The sequence below is a fragment of the Formica exsecta genome, unplaced genomic scaffold, assembly GCF_003651465.1.
Source record: "Formica exsecta isolate Colony F162 unplaced genomic scaffold, ASM365146v1 scaffold489, whole genome shotgun sequence".
Lineage (NCBI taxonomy): Eukaryota > Metazoa > Arthropoda > Insecta > Hymenoptera > Formicidae > Formica > Formica exsecta.
In genome coordinates, this window is record NW_021852127.1 from 1,188,107 (window position 1) to 1,209,854 (window position 21,748).

The 21,748-nt window shown below is 31.0% G+C and overlaps 1 long non-coding RNA gene across 1 annotated transcript; it reads right to left on the minus strand.

Annotated features, from left to right (window-relative positions):
* Window positions 1-374: 374 nt before the first annotated feature.
* LOC115241459 lies at window positions 375-6,355 on the minus strand. Its single transcript, XR_003884902.1, has 4 exons — window positions 5,091-6,355; window positions 3,656-3,755; window positions 3,482-3,550; window positions 375-1,325 (listed from the first exon to the last, which is right to left on the minus strand). It is a non-coding gene; the product is annotated as an uncharacterized LOC115241459 (long non-coding RNA).
* Between the last annotated feature and the right edge of the window lie 15,393 nt (window positions 6,356-21,748).

Below are 21,748 nucleotides of genomic sequence, written 5' to 3' on the forward strand. Positions count from 1 at the left end.
TTACTTTGTTAGAAATCGTTCCATACTTCTGACAGCTTTGAGCTTCATTCTAATAATATCCTAGTCCATCTTCCATTAGTCATTCTGGCAATGCAATCGGTCAATTTCAAGGTAGCAATCTTTTTGACCGCGTCCTGAATCTATTCTTTATCTTACGGTTTTATTTGGTATTCTATCTTTAAGAAATAAATCCAAGTATCGCCTTCTTCATTGCTCGCAACTAATTTGTATGTTGATGAATAATTTTCATTATTAATGTTTCTACGCTATAGATTAAAACGGGGAGCGCACATTGATTATGTATTTTCTGCTTGAGATACATATCTGATTTAAAAATTAAAAAGAGTATAAAAAGCATTTTTTTATTCAAGTACTTTTATGTGGAATTGCTACGCCCACGAGAATTTTTTATACAGCAATTGTTCTTTATAATTCAACATGCACTTAGTAAACGACTGCAGACTCATGTGATTGCGACATATTCGCAGAGATCTCAACCGACAAATCGTCATGGTTGTATAAAAGCACCCTCGAGCTAGATAATTTACCCTGAGAATATAATACGATTGTTGCTTGTTTACAGCACTCCGTCCAAGAGAGCGAAACAAAGATGAGATATGAGACATCGCAAGCATCTTTAAGTACAGAAAACGATCCAACTTGCTGCTATTTAATTAAATTTAGCACTATTATCATTAAAGCTAATTCCTAAGTTTCTTGAGCTTCTGCAACTTACATGTTGAATGCATTATATTGTACGTATACACATAGTTTTTGCCTATATCAATGTTTAACAACGACAACAAAGATGCAAAAATTTATATATTTAAAAGAATAATGATTTTTTTTTTTAATTTTAAGACTAAAAGCATAAAAACACCAAAGGCAATAATATATAATCTGAAAAATGATATTAAATTAGAGCTTCGAGAAAAATTAGTTATTAAAATATATTAAAAATATAAAATATCTCCTTAAGAACGTAAATTATAGGTATAATTTACGTAATATATAATTTGATCCTATATATTCAGATGCTGTATTTAATTATGCAAATTAACTTGAAATCGTAAAAAGTACAATTTTTATAGCCTATATAAGGTACATAAAGAATTCCAGCAGTGTAATTTCCCAGATGACGTTTTGCCTTATTTATGGTCATCCATCAGCTAAAATGATAAGAGAAAAACAATAGAAAGCATAGCATAAACAGTTAAGGATCGGCATGATTTTTTCATTTTCGCTCCAAAGGCGAAGTTAATTTTGGCTCCTGGTTGGAATTAATGGCGAGACGTGGAAGCTGTTTCTGGTAGATAAGAAGACCGCTAGGATAGAGATAAATAGTATCATGGCAACGCCTCTGCTCGGTGGTGATTCAGATGTCTTAAGACAAGAAAAAAATAGAAGGAAAAATTATAAAAAACTGTGGGAAGATTTTACTGTGGTCGTAAAATTCTAACGCTATTTTATTTTCCTACAACGAAGAGGCGGGTGGTAGTAAACAAACTTAATGCTGTTAAATAATTAAATAAATAATTAAATTTGCGAATATATGCAAATATTGAAATACTTCTAATATATAAATATAATAAAATGTTAAATATTTCTTGGAACAATAACGAATTAATTGTTATACGGTATTTTCGCTGTGTATATTATTTATTGTTGAGACATGCACTTAACTTGTGGTCATTCGTGAAGCGAATTTGTTGGAAACTTCGCGATATATCGTCGGATTATTCTTCGAGAAATGCAATCATTTCCTATGTGTATTTTAATAAGCAATTAAAAACTCGATAAGCGTATCAAAGCAATCATATTAATCGTGTTTCCACGACTAATTTGTTGTTAATTGTGAATACAATGAAAGACGATAGAGGCTAAATAGAAAGAAGACCCCGATAGATATCTCGGGCGACAACGAACAACTTTGAGATGAGCAATTGTTATAATTAATTTAATTTATTATTTATTATTTATAAAAAATTTATTGTTTGTTTTTATCTCCGCGATAACAATCTATTTAACGTTATTATACTTATAATATGCAATATTTGTATACATATATAGATATAAATAAAATATTTTGGAACAGTATGTTTTTAGAATATTTAAACAATTAATTTAAAAAAATACATTACATAAATTTGCAAAAGGTTAAAATCAGCATTTGCCACAAATTGCTACAATGTGTAATATTGTTACATATTATTTTATTTAATTACATAAATACACATGTCAAAGAATTTTCATCCTATCATATTTTTTTCTGTGATGTCATATCTGGAACATTGCGTATAGATATTACTATAACAGTTTATGCATTTATTTACATTAGATTTTTATAAGCAAATTTAACAGTTTATTCTCTCTCTCTTTTTCTTTCTTTCTCTTTCTCTCTCTCTCTCTCTCTTTCACTCTCCCTCTTTCTCTCTAAGTATAACTGTAAACTTCAACCACACACACGGAAACTCTCGACTCTAGTGTCTAACTTTTGGAATATTTGAATATTTCATGTGTCTTCTACAGAAATGATAAATCGATATGCTGAAAAGTTTTGTAGAAGTTCTACTATTAGCAATATGTCACCAAAAATGTCACATTAGTAGCATTATGCATTCGTAGAACATTAAAAAATGAAAACATTTAATATAATCATATATTCTAAATGCAGAAAAATAATACGATATACTAATATGTATTCATATTATATATCATCAAGTATTAAAAATTTTTTTTTGATTAATTTGTTGGTTTTATCTAAATGTACTTAATACATTAAAAAAGAGAAAGAGAGAGAGAGAGAGAGAGAGAGAGAAAGATGTGTCCTATTCTATAAAATATAATGTAAGAAAAAAATACTATATTAATTTCCCGACTGCTAAATTTTTTTATTTTTAAGTGTAATATTAATCCACAAAAATAATTTTTATATTAAATAAATTAGTATATGCAAATTTGAGAAATTAATACACACGATCATTGATTTTTATAATGTAATTTATAAGAATTATTATTTATATTATTTGTGACAGATATTAAATATTTCTCAGATAAATAATAAAACCTTTTTTATTCTGATTATCGTTCGTTGATAAAGATTAGATATCGCGGCGAGAAGATTCGTAGAGACATCTCGTTATATGTTTTATATAACATAATAAAATTCTTAAAAAATATTCCATTTTATGATATTAATATTCTTATTAATAAATATTTTACATTGCATTTTAAAATTATAAATAAATGGAGTTAGGAATTAAAAGTTGATTAACATTATTTTGCATTGTATTTAGGTTTATATGCCAACTGATGATAAGTATTGCCTTACCTTGTGAATTACATTATATTTTTATTAGTATATGATAAATATTTTTTATCATATACTAATAAAATTATAGTAAATAATTTATAGTGTATTTGCATGTTTTAAAAATATCGATAAAAATTAATCATTGTAAATAAGCAAAAATATACATACGATGCATTTCATCAGTATTTGATTCTCTTCGATTGCCTCCACCACTTAATATCTTTATTCTACACCAAGCTACAATGATAAAAGATTGAACATTTAATATAGAAATATTTTTTGTTTTTTTTCTATTTTTACCACATTTATTCTTATTATATATTTTAAATGGTATTTCCTTACCGTTTCTAAAAAGTTTCCTTATAGGCTTTTCTTCTTTTCTACAGCTTTGGTAATTATCTTTTTTTACTGAATTAACATCTTCTTCCATGGTATAAAAAATCTTTAAAAGACGAAAAACAATGTATATATTTTTCATATTAATAAAATGATAACAAAATTGTTATAGATGAGCATTGATATGTGACATAAACGTATTATATTAATATTTGCTACAAATAAAAGTAAAATTTATATAATCTATATAATCATAATAATTTTAAAAATAATATAAATATACTAATTAATTAAACACATTCATACACAAATTACAGATTTTATTAGAAAAGTAAAAATAATGCATTATTGATTATTACTATATGTATATTTTCTCGTTGTTCTATATTTTATCACTCTATGTGTAATCTATACATTATAATCAAGAAAATATTTTTAGCACAAGGTTTACATTGATCTCATGGACGTCGCAATACTTGTTTTATTGTCGATATATATGGTATGTTGCAGCATATATATGGTATGTTGCATTAATAAATGCAAGAAAATATTATATAAATTTGATAAAATCAAGACTCATTTCTCTTTTATAACTTTTAATGATATACTAACCTGTAGATTATTTTTAATAAACAAACATTTAATATTAATTATATTAATTATTAAAATAAAAAATAATATTAATTTATTAATTACATATATTTCATTGTAAATTACCTATCAAATATTTGCGATTACACAAATTCTAAATATTTTTATATTTTTTATTACCGATGAATTTAATGTTATAGAAAATTGCTCATATTATTAGCAGAATTGAATCGTTTAACATTACCGATACTTTTGCAATGTTCTAATTTCTAATTCACGATAAAAAACAGAATAATATCAAAGTAGGAAATATATTTAAAAAATGTATGTTGACTAAGAAATGTTCAAAAATAGCAAAGAGATAATAAAATATTATTGTCACATAATAACAGTAATAGATATGTTAAAAATAATCTTTCCAAATATTTTCTAGCTGTCTCTTAGTGTATTTTACATATTAATATACTTAAATATCTAATTTTGACAAACTACTGACAATGTATGTGTGTGTGGAGAGTTTAATGATATATATTGGTGTGTAATGTGTAACGTATACTGTTTTATGTCCTGTGTTTGATCAGAGAAAAATTTTACGTTTTTTTGATCAGATTAAATTGTGAAATAATTATGTATTAGAAAAATAATACACATCTACACACGTAAAAAAATATTAATTAACTACAATCAAACGTAATAGAACTAGCTTCAATAAATGCTATATATTAGATGGAATGTTTTATGTCAAATAGTTCTAAACATTTTACAAAAATATGCACTTTACTTTAATGTTTAATTTATTTAGATTTCTCATTCATTCAAAAACATATAAAAATTTTATAATTAAAAATACCTTTTTATTGTATCTTCAACACTAATCTTGTATTTAATTTTTCTTTGATAATACTTTTCCTCGATAAGTGCTGCTTTCGAACTTATATCTCACGTATAAACGTATAATTTTTATTCACAGATTATATTAACAAAGAGTTATTATTGCTTTCATACACCATTTGCACCATGAATCGTAGAAAATATTACATTTACATACTCCACAAAGTCTCTCTAATTTAAACACACACTACACTAATATTGTTTAAACTAATAATAATATTGTTTAAAACACACAAATCCGGATTTAGCAATTAAAAATTTCTATTTTTGATAGAGACTTCACATTTTCACGTAACAAAAGTCATGGGATCGCGAAGATCATTCGATCGAATGGCAGCGTGACACTACACGCGAATCAATATCGCCTCTCGCGAAACGCGCATATTGCATCAGTTAAACTACAATAACTTCTCTTGGTGCTGTAGGTGGTTGTAGGATAAGCTATTCGCGAATCACTTTAAAACGACTGGCCAAGTAACCGACAGAAGAGCGATCTTTGGCCAGAAGCCAGATCCTCCTACGCAAATTTGGTTTTTTCTTGTCGCAAGAGGTCAGAGCACTATTCTCTCTTACGTCTTTCTTTTCATCGATTTCAATGACTCTGGATCAAATCACGTAAATAATATGTATTTCTACGTTTTTCTGCAATATTCAAATAACGAATAAGATATCTAATATCTCAGAGATAGCAATACAAAATTGTTTTCTAAATATGTGATCATTGCCATTGCGTGCTGCCAAATAAATTTTCACCTTGGTGAATCTTACTGTTATTTGCATTATTTCAAAATATAAACTTAACCATACAGCTATAAAATATTTAATGTCGATTATATATGATGCACGTATAATCATAAATCACGTTCTCGATTTTAAGACTTACATATGTGATAGATGAAAATAATATTGTGTACATATATGCAACATATTGTACATATATACATTTTATTATATACATTAATGCACATAAACGTGATACTAATCAAACAACACGTTTAATAAAAATACGCATAAAATGATATACAGAGATATACACACTACATCAAAAGATCAAGATGGAGCTAGAAATGTCACTCAGAGAATTCAACAAGTGCTCCGTCATAATAATAAATCCGTCATAATAAATCTCTTCAGCAGACACTCTTGCAAATACTATCAGTACTGTCATCTGAAATGATGTAGCAAAGGCGTGAGAACACAGAATGTGTCGGATATTCGGTCTCACTTCAAAGATAACCTTTTGCTAGACAACTGCTTTTGTTAACTGTAGTTGCTCTGTGCTCTCTGCCGTTTTACGCGAGAGGGGCGACAATTTCCAGATAGTAACTGTCGTCGGTGCAATCATCAGTCAGCCTACAAGGAAAGCATTTAATATCCTTTAGCGACTTTGTGCCGCCTCTGAACACTGTGCGACTACGCAAGAAAGTTCACTTGGACTGTTCACAAGTGGACAGTTAGCCCGGTATATCTACCGGTGGTCGTACCAGCACGTACTAAGAAATTTATACAGCCGCTTCAATCGCGATAATTGCTCAGCCACTTCGAGTATGTACGTTCATTTACTGCATTAATTGGATCAGTAGCCGATGCCATCGCGTCTCTTAAATGCATAGCATAATCGATCAGCTCTTCTTTCACAGTTTTTGCCGATCATCTTTGAGACAAGCATCGCTATAACAAAATTTTGGAATTAAATGCTAAATAACTTAGCACTTAGCTCAAAAAAATATAAAAAGAGAGAGAAAAAAGAGAGAGAGAGAGAGAAAGAAAGAAATAAAAAAATAGAATAAAATTTAGACTATGTTTATTCTTATGTTTATAATATTTTCTATTCTTTTTTTCTCTTTTGTTCTTCTTCTATTTCCTTCTATTCTTATTTTGTTTTTATTTTATTTTATTTTCTTTTTCTTTTGGAAAACTAATTGAGTAAATCAATATCGCTTTTTGCAAAACGCACATATTGCATCAATCAAACTACATATTTTATAAGATCTGTCTCAAACCTTTTAAACTTTGTACAGCAAACAATGCCTATAAACGCTTTATTTTGTCTTTCACATGTCTGTATAATATATATTTCAAAAAAAGATTTTTCAAAGTAAAATTTTGTCTGATTTTTTTTATCTTTTAAGAATAGAAAAGCTGAAAAAGATTGTTTTAAACTTTGAGTTTAAAATAAATCCTTTTTATAAAATAAAACTGAAATGTAATAACTATTTGTGGTGCCGTAGGAAGTTGTAAGATTTGGAGTTACTGTGAAAAGAAAAGAACAAAAGCAGATTCATAGCTGACAGATAGATTTCAATAGGCCAATACTAACTGAAAAGCAAAACTAATGTTATTGTCTCTATTGAATAGTAAAAATAATGTCCTTATTGTTCTGATTGAAAAGCAAAAATAATGTTATTGATTTATAGATTTCTTTCAGAAAATAATAGTATAGTTATTTTTTATCTTTTATTTTGTAAAAGATTTGTTCTAGATCCGAAGTCTAGAACAATCTTTTTCGTAGCTTTTCTATTTCTAGAAGATGAAAAATCAGACTAAATTTCGCTTCGGAAAACCTTTTTTTGAAATATATATTATATAGACATGTGTGTGTGCGAAGGACAAAATAAGGCGTTTTAGGCGTGTTTGCTGCACAAGGTTTAAAATGTTTGAGACAGATTGTATAAGATTTATGTGCGTAATTCAGGTATAAAAGCATATGGATACATATACATATATTATTAGAGTATACAATATAGCTTTATAGCATGTGCATAACAATGATCGTTTAATTTGCGTCAAGGCATGACGCACTATAGAATTACAATGAGAACTATATAATCCATATAATACAAAAATCTATTTAATTAATATTTATTTATAAATATGGCTATATATATATTATGTTAAAGCTATTATTCAACATCTTATGAATTCTATTATTACTTACCATACTAAGGCTGCATTCGGAGAGACGCTATTAACGCTATAAACGCAAACGCTACTAACTTTGTTCGGGGAGCCAATAGCGCGATAGCGATAGTAAGCTCCTCAAACGCAGCCGAGTAAAATTCGCAACATGGCCGACGTTGGTGCAAATATAAACGATAAAGCAATAAATGTTATGTTGTTATGTTATGTTTGTTGTTATGTTATGTTGGGTTATGCCTGCGCAATCAAGTGTTCGAGCATGTTCGAGGAGAGAATAAGCGCCAATCAGTGCTAATAGCATCTCGTGCCTCACCTCGAAAATAATAGCGAGAAATAGCTCGAATGATGACGTCACGCTGCTTTTAGAGTGACGTCATCATCGATTTCATAGCGCCAGAAAGCGTCTCCTCGAACGGTCTCCGACGATAATTGCGCCAATAGCGTGCTCCCCGAATGCAGCCCAAAAGAGATAAAATGGCTAATTAAATCTAACAATATTAACTTCTCATGTGATAAAAAGAGAGAGAAAAAAAGAGAGAGAGAGAGAGAAAGAAAGAAATAAAAAAATAGAATAAAATTTAGACTATGTTTATTCTTATGTTTATAATATTTTCTATTCTTTTTTTCTCTTTTGTTCTTCTTCTATTTCCTTCTATTCTTATTTTGTTTTTATTTTATTTTATTTTCTTTTTCTTTTGGAAAACTAATTGAGTAAATCAATATCGCTTTTTGCAAAACGCACATATTGCATCAATCAAACTACATATTTTATAAGATCTGTCTCAAACCTTTTAAACTTTGTACAGCAAACAATGCCTATAAACGCTTTATTTTGTCTTTCACATGTCTGTATAATATATATTTCAAAAAAAGATTTTTCAAAGTAAAATTTTGTCTGATTTTTTTTATCTTTTAAGAATAGAAAAGCTGAAAAAGATTGTTTTAAACTTTGAGTTTAAAATAAATCCTTTTTATAAAATAAAACTGAAATGTAATAACTATTTGTGGTGCCGTAGGAAGTTGTAAGATTTGGAGTTACTGTGAAAAGAAAAGAACAAAAGCAGATTCATAGCTGACAGATAGATTTCAATAGGCCAATACTAACTGAAAAGCAAAACTGATGTTATTGTCTCTATTGAATAGTAAAAATAATGTCCTTATTGTTCTGATTGAAAAGCAAAAATAATGTTATTGATTTATAGATTTCTTTCAGAAAATAATAGTATAGTTATTTTTTATCTTTTATTTTGTAAAAGATTTGTTCTAGATCCGAAGTCTAGAACAATCTTTTTCGTAGCTTTTCTATTTCTAGAAGATGAAAAATCAGACTAAATTTCGCTTCGGAAAACCTTTTTTTGAAATATATATTATATAGACATGTGTGTGTGCGAAGGACAAAATAAGGCGTTTTAGGCGTGTTTGCTGCACAAGGTTTAAAATGTTTGAGACAGATTGTATAAGATTTATGTGCGTAATTCAGGTATAAAAGCATATGGATACATATACATATATTATTAGAGTATACAATATAGCTTTATAGCATGTGCATAACAATGATCGTTTAATTTGCGTCAAGGCATGACGCACTATAGAATTACAATGAGAACTATATAATCCATATAATACAAAAATCTATTTAATTAATATTTATTTATAAATATGGCTATATATATATTATGTTAAAGCTATTATTCAACATCTTATGAATTCTATTATTACTTACCATACTAAGGCTGCATTCGGAGAGACGCTATTAACGCTATAAACGCAAACGCTACTAACTTTGTTCGGGGAGCCAATAGCGCGATAGCGATAGTAAGCTCCTCAAACGCAGCCGAGTAAAATGAGTAAAATGGCCGACGTTGGTGCAAATATAAACGATAAAGCAATAAATGTTATGTTGTTATGTTATGTTTGTTGTTATGTTATGTTGGGTTATGCCTGCGCAATCAAGTGTTCGAGCATGTTCGAGGAGAGAATAAGCGCCAATCAGTGCTAATAGCATCTCGTGCCTCACCTCGAAAATAATAGCGAGAAATAGCTCGAATGATGACGTCACGCTGCTTTTAGAGTGACGTCATCATCGATTTCATAGCGCCAGAAAGCGTCTCCTCGAACGGTCTCCGACGATAATTGCGCCAATAGCGTGCTCCCCGAATGCAGCCCAAAAGAGATAAAATGGCTAATTAAATCTAACAATATTAACTTCTCATGTGAATTCTTTTTGATTTTCAAGTTATTATCATGCACAGAGGAGAATAAAAAATATGGATAAAAAGAGCTTTCATGTACCTGCTTACTATCAACGAGATGACTCGCCATAATATACTAACATAAATCCATAGAGACATGCATTTCACGGTCTCGTGTCTCAACCACAATTTCGCGCCATTCAAGCAAATTTGTTTTTCTTTTAAAGTATCGCGTGCATTTGTAGTCTGCAAAAATTGTCTCAGTTTATCAATTTGTATGAAATGTATACACGCGTTTAATAATGAAGGTAGACTTGACCTCGATTATCAAGCCAATTGTGGAAATCAAATTGCGATGCAAATTATCGATCGACAATGGTGCAATCTATATTCACAATATATTATTTACGTAATTATTTTGTATCCTACGTTTCGACCTGTCTAACAATAAGTATTGACATCCTTTTCTATATTCAAGCAAAAAAGGGTAAATTGTTAATTGTTTTGGGGGGCATGCAACTTAACAATTATTACGACAACAATTCTATCGATATGTGCTACACAAATAATTTTGGAAAAAAATGATTAGGATCTTAAACCGTAAAGACTATAGCTTTCACTCGACTAATAAACTAACTTTAGAACCGTAAGTCATATATCAAAATAACACATGCATCTGATAGTAATTAATCAATTATATAAAAATATTTAATGACGATGAAAGAATATTATACTAACTGCTCAAATTGTTTTATAAAAGCTATTGTTGTTTTTGAATATAACTATGTAGTGTTGAGAAAGAATACACAAACGAAAAAGGGGTAAAAGAAGCGCTCAAATGCCGAGTCCCGGAAGAAGGAAACTTGATGCGCGCACAACTGTAATTCAAGTGCAAAGAGAGAAAAGAAGAGGGTTGTCGTCGCAAAGAGAAGGAGGACCGCGAATCCGCGCAATAAATTAATGCCGGCTCTTTAGTTAAATTAATTACGCCAATGGTAATTACACTTAAAGCGCATCGGTGTATCTTGCGCTAAACGGTGCCACCGCTTTTTATATACGAGCCTCTCCCTTTGCGTCTCTCGTCTCATTCATCATTTTCTTTTTCTTTTCTTCTCTTTCAACGTAGCTCGTATCTCATTCTTACACGACGACAGCACGATGTGTGCTATGCTATAGTCGACAATAGTCACCACCTCCATTGACTATCCGTAAAAGCGTGAAACACGTGTTCGCACACAGACAAATTTAATTAGACTTTTATCTTTGTAAGCGCAGAAGCGACCGACACGCATACCACATCCATATTTGTCGTTGGAGCTATCGCATTAGAGCTATCGAATACTACCATTTAGTTTAATAACGGATGTGAAAATTGCTGCCGAGTTTACAATTCAATCAAAAAAATATAAAATACGCGCTACGTGCGCGTAGCTTCAAATTTGTTTTGAATAGATATTTAAACATATGCTTTTTACGTTGAATGATATAAAGATAAATATAAAATTAACATGCTCTTGAAGTTCATAGTATAAAATTATTAAATAATTTTTGTATAATTTTGAGGTACAGTTTTTTCCTTTAATCTATTAGAGATTACTTAGTTACTGGACATCTAATAGTTTGCTCTTTTTATAGCAGCTTATTTTCATAAATCTCGAAATCAATGAACTTCGTATTTTAATCAGTGATCCTGCTATCGAATAGTGCAATAGTGTAACATCGTCTAAAATATAAAATGACAGAGATAAAATCGTACACATTTTTTATTGCTGGTTTAAAACATTAATTTTAACTTTTTAAAAATATTTAGTCTAATAAAGAGACGATTCCTCAAGAAATCGGAGAGAGGAAAGACAGTTCGATAAGGGTCATTGAGGGGAAATGAGCGAGGGAGGAGTGAACTGCGGGGCATGGAAGCGACGGAGAGAGAAATGAGAAGGAAAACGCGACGATGCAACGCAATGTAGTAAGGGGATGCGAAGAGGAGGCCGTTTGTCGGACATACCTTGAGGCCACCCTGGCGTCTAATTGCGTGTAATGCACTCTCGGCTTGCCAGGCCTCTCGAGTTACCGCCAGAGAAGAGCCTGGCGAAAAACTCGGGTCGCGAGGCAGCAAAACGCCGACGATCGCGGGGACGCGGTGCTATGTCCGGAACGCTCGGACCTACACGAAGTGATGGAGAACGGGGATGTCGAGGACGGCGACGCCCTCCAGGACGTCGATCTCCCTCGTTCCATCGTGTCGCGACCGTGAACGGAGTCGCGTCTTTTCCGTCCTCGGTCCGCATCGCGACTCATCCTGGAATGTTACCGGCACCTTCTGACCACTAAAATAAAGACGTGTTCTTCACCATGCTAAATCGCTCGGACGAAATCCTTTCTGCCGCGAACTCCCTCGGAGCCTACCAAAAAACGCGAACGCCGCAAAAAGATGTTCAAAGACATATTGACGCCGAGAGAGTAACTCTATCAAATCGGAATTGAAGAAAGTAAAGCGATTGCGACTCATATTCGACTAACATAAGATCGGCCATAATGATTCTAAGTTTTACTTACAATTATTTCCTCGAATCATCAATCAAAATTAAACGTAATAAAAATGAAGATAAAGATGCTGACCTTACGCCGCTTAAAAAATGTACGAATAAAATGTCAGATCATCTGAAACTCTGTTGAATATCTTCTCTATTTACACGCGCACACCCACATATCTTCTGTTGCTTCAGAATATTTCTATAAAATTGGAGTATTACTTACGGGGATTCGAGAATAGTTTGAAGACAGATCATTCGAATTCCGAGAGTGGCATCCTTTAATTGCGGAACGATCGTCTCGAAACTTTCCAAAGAACCAGAGGGAGAGGGATGTCCGGTGGAGCGAGAACTACGACCGCGATTATTTAGCGTAGCTAAGATCTGTCGGTACGGGTTTTTTGTCGCGCGAGAGCTTATTATGAATAATGATTTATGTCTTGTCTGTGCCGGTATAGGGGTGTTCCTCTAGAGAGCGAATGAACAAGAAGGCGAGATAAGGACGGGCTTACGGTGACGTTACGCGACCGAGAGAGATGTATAGAGGGGTTAATAACGGTCGCGTGTTGTAATACCTACCATTATCCACAAACCAACCGCCTAACAAGCTACCTGCTAATAATATACGACGGCACAGCACACACGATCACGTGCGTGATCTTTTTACTTGGACCTTATCGAGTTTTTGTCATTTCGATTACTAGCCCCGGCGCGATATCATATGTCGATCGATCTGAATGAGCTACGGGTATTAAATTAATGGAAAAATAAAAACTTGAAACCTGAAAGCTGATCTATATATATATACATATATATACACATATAATTATTCGTTGTTTATATATAGCACATATTTATTTTGCTATTTTGCTATAAGATGTAAAGCGGAGTATGATTTGTGCAATATGTATAGCCGCTCAAATAATATTTCGAATTAATGTTTGTTACATCAAATTAGAGAAGACGATATGAGAAAAATTTATGCGCAGGAGGTCACTCGATAAAAATTAATCAGTAGCCAAGCAATTACATACCGCAATTACCGCTCGAATAAATCGATCATTCATCTGTCATTGATTAGCGATCCGGGAATAAGAAAACAATTAAATAGAAAAAACGCGAAACATAGAAGAAAGAAGATGCTTTTATGAACCGCGGAATAAAAAGATGCATCGACAAACCATCTAACATTTCCTCATGAAACGCTCTACTATTGTAAACGTATATTATCATATCATTTATAAAAGTATATGCTGTATTAAAATATTCTTATAGTATTATAAGTTAAATTGATCGATGATACTTAGGACATTTTTATATGGACCGCTAAGTTATTGCACGATAGCAATGAATTTTAGAGATGGATGAAACCGGTTTCGAAAATAAGCTCTTCAATTATTTGTGACCCTCTAGTGCCGATAGAAAACAGGTAATACGCTTAGAATGTTTCTGATGGTTTTAACATCAGAATGGTTGTCTTCCATCTATGCGTGTACACGGCATGTTTGTCCGTCAGTCAGTCGCAATTACGGATCGGGGCCGAACCGAGAAAAACGCCCAGTGCATCGCTTGCCAATTACTGAAAGGAAGGGCAAGGGAGATTCCAATTTGTTGCAAACATCTCTCAACGAAGGGCGGAAGCGGCACGGAAGGGTGTGGCGGCATTTGAGATCGCGAATCGCGCGGCTATTCGCGATCTCAAATTTTTGCACGGAATTTTTTAAAAGCATAAAACATATGTATATTGTATAGTTTGTAAGACACTTTATATTTCGTGACCAATTTTACGGGAATTTGTGATCTTGTGCGAATTCCATAGAGAAAGAGAGAGCAATTCAGCCTTTTAGAGTAAACAAAATTTTTTTTTCACATTTTAATATTTGAGAGAGATAAGAGCGGAAAATCATTAATATAAATGAAGTTTACTCTATCGAGTTAATCAAATCGCAATTGACCTTTATAACAGTAAACAATATAGTGAAGGCGGACGAAAACGTCGGGTGATCAAATATGCAGCGCGGGTTCCGCGCCGACGTTCTTTGTCGGCAAACTCGTGCGAGCAAATGCAAAAGGTTTTGAATGTAGTTGAAACGGCACGAGCTGGCATGAAAGGTGTACGCTAGAGAGCGACGTCTGCTGACGCAGTCCGGGGCTTCCTCTTTGGCCAGACTTCCTGTCGGAAACGATCGTCGGGATTCGCACAAGATGGGTGCTCATTCCGATGATGTGATTTAATGTCGCGTGCGTGTGTCCACGCCCAAAAATATAAAGATATTTGATTGCTTCACACATCTCTTATTTATTACATTTAAACGCGCCATTAATTAAACGATTTAATATGAAATATGATAAATATTATGAGACACATTTTTTGATACAATGTGTTAAATATCGACATTTTATTAATTATATATTTATGTATCATTATAAATATATCGTTATTAATGTTATTTTTTTATATTTTTTGAAACAACTTTTCTCTTTCTCTTTTTATATAATATAAAATTCATGTTTGTAGATTTTTAGCGCATTAATAATTTTCAAAAATAATAGTGTATTACATTTTAATAATTTAAGAAATTATGCAACATCTTATTGTATATAGCCTTAATAAAAAATGCATCGGTGAGTAAAAATCAAGTAGTAAAGCAAAGTGTCACAGAATGCTGAATGAATAAAGTAAATGGAATATCATTGAGAACCATCATGAATCGTAAATGCAATACCATATCTACGGCATTAGACAGAGTCTCACGTACGCGTCATTGCGTAAACGTTCTTTTGTACTATGTCACAATAATAATCGATACAGTTTTAGAAACTGAATGAAAGACCGTTGAATGGATATCTCAATTGATTAGTAAAGAAGATTTTTAATATGCGTTTTGTATGATATATAATGTTCGATGTTTCACTAATTCGATGCTGTCACCGTAGGTGGTCGAAGAAGGTGCGGCGTATCGGACACCGCCGAAAATCACATCTTCATGCATCAACATCCGGAGGAAGACGCCTCGCTTGTGCATATTAATTATGCTACTTGACAATGCTAATTAATTCTTCTAATTAATTAGGCGACGTAGATAGCGCACCGTTCATGTCTCCGCTTAAATATGATAGATAGGATAGACGATCTACATATTATGTTTAATGTACAAGATTTCTTTGATGTTTGTCAACAACTCCATTTTTTTTTTATTGAATAGGAAATACAAAACAGTCTAGATTTTCTCTATTCGGTCCGGTGAACTGCATATCATCTGTAATCAATATCTTTTTTTAATATGAGATGACGTATTGCAACTGATATATCAATAAAAGAATAAATTTGAGATTGAAAAAAAAAGTACGACATTTGTTTATGTAACAAAAAATTTAAATATTGTATTTTATAGAAAAACTTTATCCTGTCGAACAAAAGTACTGAAAAATTTACTGTTGGACGATATATCAGTAGGATTAATCTCTGTATATCTTAAACTTTTTTTATTAGACATAAATAATTATATTTAAAAATTCGCTGTTAATTGTGAACACGACCCGATACCAGAAGAGCGGCGAGTTGTGACAGCTTCTTGGAAAAGATTAGGCGTCGTTAGCGGCCTTCGCCGGACATCGACCCCCTACCGGTAGTTGGTACTTTCTTTCTCAGACTCTGTGCGTGTCTTTCAAGATGTTGCTGCTCCAGACATCGAATGTTTCCGTATCGAATCAGAAAGACGACTAGTTCTCGGCCAAACTTGACAACCTCTATACACAACCGATCATATACAAATTACGTAAACCCGTCAGGCTAGTCCACCGTTCTAATCCGAAGCGGCGATTTACTTTAACTGCCATTTTGGTACACTTTAATATCGTTTTTTTACGATAATTATAAAACTCGTATGAATGCACTTGAAAATATAAATATATCTATGTATATAGTTAGGTATGAGATTATGTATAAATATGATTAGCCACTATATCGAAAAAAATACGAGTAAGAATATTGCCTTGAATAATAGTAAAATCAAAAATAATGATCTATCTATTTGGTTTGCATTTTTACAATTTAATAATTATAGAATAAAATATATGAAATTACTTCAGTATAATATTTATCTTGTTTACTGAAAATACATATTTAGACCAAAAAATTTTTATTTCAGAATAAATGCATAATATGATTTAATATCTAATATATATGATATTTATTACTTTGATCGGACGAAATATAGTTCTTGTCCAGAAACGTTGAAATCTTCGAGTCAGCGATTATGAATCGAGCAACACGAGACCTTAAACACGATTTCAATGGAGAGAATAGCATCGCTTTGTTGACAGTAAGCAATGCTTATCATGCTGATTGCAACATTACAAGATCTGCGTTATTATTGCACAATAAAATTTATGTGGCGCATCTAATAAAATGTGCTACGAGATTTAATCTTCAATATCTTGAAATAATTATCTGTAACTTACAATTCCAGAGATTATTATAATAACAATATTTTAATTAATTTTTTATTTTATCTCTTGCATTTGTAATCTTTTCCTTGTCGATCTTTTTTAATCGCTCGCCACTCTTACTTTCTTTGCTCTGCTATGTAGTCCACCATTTTGCCCTGACGTTGCAATAATAATGGCTACCCGTTGCATATTTACCGCAGCACGCTCCGCTCGTTGGAGAAGTATGGTCTGTTCTTTCAGAATATTTTGATTTAAATAATTAACTTACTTATAACTTTTTTTTAAATTTTAAGCTTTGCTAGAGGTTGATGAGCATTGTACACATTTCTATCGAAGATAAATCTATATGTTGTATTGTTTGTCCGATACAGTATTTGAATATCTCATTTCCTTGACAATTTCATTCAAATGCGTATGGAAGTTTTAATATTGACACGAGGAGTATTGACATCAGCCTGGGCTGCTAGGACAATTATTTATCTGCTTTGGCAGCATCCTCTTGGACCAGGTACTGATCTCTCTGAGGCTGTTGAGGCGTGGCGTTGTTGAATACTGGTTCTACCATTGGCTGGTTACCATTTATACCATCCACAAACACCGATATACTCTCTCTACGGTACACTTTGACAAGCATATTATCGATCGTCCCATGACTACGTCAAAGTCATTGAGAACTTGACATAGCAGCCACATGCAAATATATTTTATACAGCAGAATTATATATTTTATTCTTTAAATTTTTGAAAAATTAGAAAAGTATATGTGTGTGTAAGTGAAAAAATAAATTTATATAATATCATTTATCGTATTTAAGAAAAATACATATCTATTAATATTATATAATTACAACATAAAAAAGATATATTAAGCACACACACAAAAAGAATTATACATTACCATAGAAAATACATTACCATATTTGTTCTTGTATTTTAATATACATATATTTTATACACGAAACCATATTATCATATATTATAATATCATGATATCATACATATCCCACGCGGCAACATAATAATTATAAATACGTTTATTGTGCGTGAGTATATTTTGACATGTAACACAGTTCTTACATATTGCATATGCATTGCATAATACATATGCAATGCATAGAGAGAGAGAAAAATATGTGTACATAGAATAATGTACCGTTATTTGTCTTTTTCTGGGGTAAGGTGTATCTCCCTATAGGATACTTCTCGCGCGAGCTGTATGCGAGACTAAACTCGCGGAAAACGTGGACTGGTTCCGCGTAAACTACCATCTATTCTAGCAAATCATGAAAATTCATAGGAATCGCTTCCCGGGATCGAGTTACGAGGCGACCTCGTAGCTTTTCTACGAAGCGACAAAGCTGAACGAACCGAAACCAACCGGACTGCCTACTGATGGATAAGGCGATAGCTCACTCTCTCTCTCTAGTTCTAAAGTTCTAAATAAATTATTCATACGCAATGCGTGCATTTTCCGATAATGATCAACAGATAGGTTTGGAGCTATGCTGTACGTGTGACTGCAATCAAAATTATTAAAAAGAAGATATCCGATAACTATAATTTTTTCAACATAATTCACACAGTTTAAATTCTTACTTTGTTAACAAAAGTTTGTTAAAAAATGCATATTTTATATATTTTCTATTGCAAAAAATTAACGATAATTAAATTAAAAAATTTTTGGAATGGATTATATTAATTTTTGGGTTATATATCAATAAATTTTTTTTTTTCTACATTACCATAGAAAATACATTACCATATTTGTTCGTGTATTTTAATATACATATATTTTATACACGAAACCATATTATCATATATTATAATATCATGATATCATACATATCCCACGCGGCAACATAATAATTATAAATACGTTTATTGTACGTGAGTATATTTTGACATGTAACACAGTTCTTACATATTGCATATGCATTGCATAATACATATGCAATGCATAGAGAGAGAGAAAAATATGTGTACATAGAATAATGTACCGTTATTTGTCTTTTTCTGGGGTAAGGTGTATCTCCCTATAGGATACTTCTCGCGCGAGCTGTATGCGAGACTAAACTCGCGGAAAACGTGGACTGGTTCCGCGTAAACTACCATCTATTCTAGCAAATCATGAAAATTCATAGGAATCGCTTCCCGGGATCGAGTTACGAGGCGACCTCGTAGCTTTTCTACGAAGCGACAAAGCTGAACGAACCGAAACCAACCGGACTGCCTACTGATGGATAAGGCGATAGCTCACTCTCTCTCTCTAGTTCTAAAGTTCTAAATAAATTATTCATACGCAATGCGTGCATTTTCCGATAATGATCAACAGATAGGTTTGGAGCTATGCTGTACGTGTGACTGCAATCAAAATTATTAAAAAGAAGATATCCGATAACTATAATTTTTTCAACATAATTCACACAGTTTAAATTCTTACTTTGTTAACAAAAGTTTGTTAAAAAATGCATATTTTATATATTTTCTATTGCAAAAAATTAACGATAATTAAATTAAAAAATTTTTGGAATGGATTATATTAATTTTTGGGTTATATATCAATAAATTTTTTTTTTCTAAACAAAATGTTTTATCATTATCCAAAAATTTGCATTAACCTTTATAATTGAAGTATCTAGGCATTAGACTAAGCTGTGATTTCATAAATAAACTGTACATTATACAATAAAAAGCTAATTGAAATTTGATGACAAAATCACATTTAAACTTTAGCGTTAATTAAGCTCATTGGTTCATCACAGAAATTGATACAGTACATCGATATTATCAACACAATCTAAAATGACACCATTTCTGTGTGTGATTTGCATTATTCTGAAAATAAAGGACTCAAGCAACATTATTTCATTTCAAATAAAAATGTGTAGCATATCTAAACAGCATTTGATTTTATTATTCATAATCACTAATACAGGTATAATAATTGCATAGATTGTATGATCTAATATTGAATAAATGCTCGATTTAATGCAAGATAATCGATAAAACAATACACAAAAAAATGCATAATTAATCGTAATAAGTTCTATGTTTATAATCAAAGATTAAATGCAATTTTCTAGATCAAATAATCGCTCGGTAAATTTCCGGTCTTGCATAGATGAGCAATACTGTCCAGCAAAAAACATTTACGCAATATTTGTATTCTGTGGATTTCCATTAAGTTCCAAATAAAAAAACATCATGTAAAAATAAAATCATGGATTATATAATTAATTTTATACCATATCAACACAATTATCTGGGAAAATCAATCAAGTGAAAAAAATATGTAGGTTTGTCGGAAATATATTGATCTTGTTTATCTGATCAATACAGTTTTTCCAATATTTCTTTTACAATTTGGTGTGTGTGTATGATGACTATATATAACTACGCAGGCCCTAATTTTATATTTTGTAAATATAAATACTATTATATAAATTTAAACAAAAATAAAAGATATTTTAGAAAAATGTAATAAAAATTGAACAAGATAGCTGTAACTATATTCTCACGTAAATTTTTTACTATCTTTTGTTTCTAATAAAAAAAATCTCTTGTTATTCATATAATTAATATATTATTATTTAGTTAAATATTAAATCAATATATTATTAAAGTATTTATGTAACCATATATTCATAAAAAAATATACCGCATATTTCTGGTTTATCAAATTGAATAAGAAGCTTTGTTTTAGAAATTTGATATGTTTTCTAAACTAATTTCTAAACGTTTCGTAATACACGCTAAGTATACGATCAGTAAATTTGACCCAAAGACTGCTAGGCGTTTAATTTTAGACCTATGCAATAGGCTAATATGAAAGCAGTGACTATCTTGAAGTAAATTCCCAGACTTCTAAATTTAAATTGATTCTAAGAGTTTTTCCTTTTATAATGTTTTTGTACAATGAATTGATAAGCTATTGATTTTAATAGCAACTGAAAAAAGTCATGAAATATTTTATTTGTACAAAAACGATTTTATGTTTGCAATTTTATATTGAATTAATTAATAATTAATCCAATTAAGATATTTAAACTTTTACAATAGAGATCACTTTCTACTCTCTCTCTATTCTTATTACATTAAATATATTTAAAAAGCATTGAAAAATTAATATAGTACAGATTTGTTATCTATATATATAAATTACATAGATGATATAACAATTTCCTACAGTATCTAACTATATATATAAGGAACTTTACATAAACCGGTTTTGTTAATAGATGTTTTTAGAGCGGATAGTAAATATCCTCTGATTAGCAATTATTACGTAAGTCTTCGCATAATTTTTATCTCCTGTGTGCAACTCTGTTCCGCTGCTTATATTATAATTGCACTCATAAAGATATGAAGATAAAATATAAATATATCATTGTTATACATGCAGCAAAAGATATTTAATAAAATATAAATATAACATTATTTATACATGCACAAAAAGACATTTAATAAAATGCCTTTAAAATATTTCTAGAATATCTTATAAGCAATATTTTATCAATGGAAAA